The 2,443-nt window shown below is 41.7% G+C and overlaps 1 non-coding gene across 1 annotated transcript; it reads right to left on the reverse strand.

Moving 5' to 3' along the window:
- Positions 1-992: 992 nt before the first annotated feature.
- LOC112745893 (small nucleolar RNA R71) lies at positions 993-1,096 on the reverse strand. Its single transcript, XR_003173799.1, has one exon. It is a non-coding gene; the product is annotated as a small nucleolar RNA R71 (small nucleolar RNA).
- Positions 1,097-2,443: the final 1,347 nt, after the last annotated feature.

Genomic DNA, 2,443 nt, shown 5'->3' on the forward strand with positions numbered 1-2,443 from the left:
AGCAAAAGTAGAAGAAAGCATGAATCTAAATCTAGATCTAAGAACTAAATCTAATCCTAATTCTAGAGAGAAGGGAGAGCTTCTCTCTCTAAAACTAAACTAAACTAGCCCTAATGTGTCTCAAATGAATCCTAGATGCATTCTCCTTCATCCTTGGTCCTTTTATGCATTTTCCGCCAAAAACTCAGCTCCAAATGGGGCTAAAAACCCTCCAAAATCTCCAGGCACGAGTTCTCTTTAAAAAATCATGTGCGACCTTCGGCGCATACGTGCACGGTGCGCATACACATCCCTGGAGAATTTCGCAATCCGCGCGTAGGCGTATAGTGCGCGCGCGCGCCCATTGGCGTTTTCCAAATCTTTGGCTTTTCATTATTTCTCCACTTTGTATGCTTTTCTCTCCATTCCTTTGATCCATTCCTAGCCTTTTCAACATGAAATTACTTAACAAACACATCAAGGCATCTAGTGGAATCAAAGGTGAATCAAGATTAAATAATTAAGGGCCTAAAAAGCACGTTTTCACACTTAAGCACAAGTTAAGAGACAATCATGAAACCATGCTATTTCATTGAATAAATGTGGTTGAAAGGTTATAAAATCCCCTAAATCAAGCACAAGATAAACCTTACAAATGGGGTTTATCACGCGTCCATTCAAGCATCGCCTAGTGTGTGTGCGCCCAGCTGCCTGTGCGTACGCACAGGATGGGATTTTCGCAAAGTGTGCTGACGCACACGTCTGTGTGTCCGCACAGGTGTCCGCGCATGACTTCATTAAAATGGCACGTGACTCGCGATTTGAGAGCTTTGGAAGCCCATTTCTGAAGTCTTCTAGCTCATATTGGAAAGGAAATAAGGATAATAACATAGCATATCATTAGTATAGTTTAGGAGTAGTGATAGGAAGCTTTAGTTTAGTTTTTCTCTAAGTTTTTCATCATCTCTATTAGTTTAGTTTTTCTCTAAGTTTTTCCACCTCAAAAATTGAGCAAGCTTAGAGTGGAAGTCCAAACCTTCAGACAGAAGGAAGGTGAATCCCTCTATGAAGCTTGGGAAAGATACAAGCAATTGATCAGAAGGTGCCCTTCTGACATACTTTCAGAATGGAGCATCATAGGTATTTTCTATGATGGTCTGTCTGAACTATCCAAGATGTCATTGGATAGCTCTGCTGGAGGATCTCTTCATCTGAAGAAGACGCCTGCAGAAGCTCAGGAACTCATTAAAATGGTTGCAAATAACCAATTCATGTACACTTCTGAAAGGAATCCTGTGAATAATGGGACAAATCAGAAGAAAGGAGTTCTTGAGATTGATACTCTGAATGCCATATTAGCTCAGAATAAAATATTAACCCAACAAGTCAATATGATTTCTCAGAGTCTGTCTGGAATGCAAGCTGCACCAGGCAGTACTAAGGAAGCTTCCTCTGAAGAAGAAGCTTATGATCCTGAGAACCCAGCAATGGAAGAGGTGAATTACATGGGAGAACCCTATGGAAACACCTATAATCCTTCATGGAGAAATCATCCAAATCTCTCATGGAAGGATCAACAGAGACCTCAACAAGGTTTCAACAACAATAATAGTGGAAGAAACAGGTTTAGCAATAGCAAGCCTTTTCCATCATCTTCTCAGCAACAGACAGAGAATTCTAAGCAGAGCCACTCTGACTTAGCAACCATTGTCTCTGATCTAATCAAAACCACTCAAAGTTTCATGACTGAAACAAGGTCCTCCATTAGAAATTTGGAGGCACAAGTGGGTCAACTGAGTAAGAAAATTACCGAACTCCCTCTTAGTACTCTCCCAAGCAATACAGAAGAGAATCCAAAGAGAGAGTGCAAGGCCATAAACACGTCTCACATGGCCGAACCTAGAGAGGAGGAAGAGGCAGTGATCTCCACTGAGGAAGACCTCAATGGACGTCCACTGACCTCCATGAAGTTCCCTAAAGAGGAACCATGGGAATCTAAGGCTCACACTGAGACCATAGAGATTCCATTGAATTTACTTCTGCCATTCATGAGCTCTGATGAGCATTCTTCCTCTGAAGAGGATGAAGATGTTACTGAAGAGCAAGTTGCTAAGTACCTTGGAGCAATCATGAAGCTAAATGCCAGGTTGTTTGGTAATGAGACTTGGGAGGATGAACCTCTATTGCTCATCAAAGAACTGGATGACTTGACTAGGCAGAGATTACCTCTGAAGAGACAAGACCCTGGAAAGTTCTCAATACCTTGTACCATAGGAACCATGACCTTTGAGAAGGCTCTATGTGACCTGGGATCAAGTGTAAACCTTATGCCTCTCTCTGTAATGGAGAAGCTAAGGATCATTGAGGTACAAGCTGCAAGAATCTCACTGGAGATGGCAGATAATTCAAAGAAATAGGCTTATGGACTTGTACAGGATGTCTTGGTAAAGGTTGAAGACCATTA

Source organism: Arachis hypogaea, chromosome 14 (genome assembly GCF_003086295.3).
Source record: "Arachis hypogaea cultivar Tifrunner chromosome 14, arahy.Tifrunner.gnm2.J5K5, whole genome shotgun sequence".
In the NCBI taxonomy this organism is placed as follows: Eukaryota; Viridiplantae; Streptophyta; class Magnoliopsida; order Fabales; family Fabaceae; genus Arachis; species Arachis hypogaea.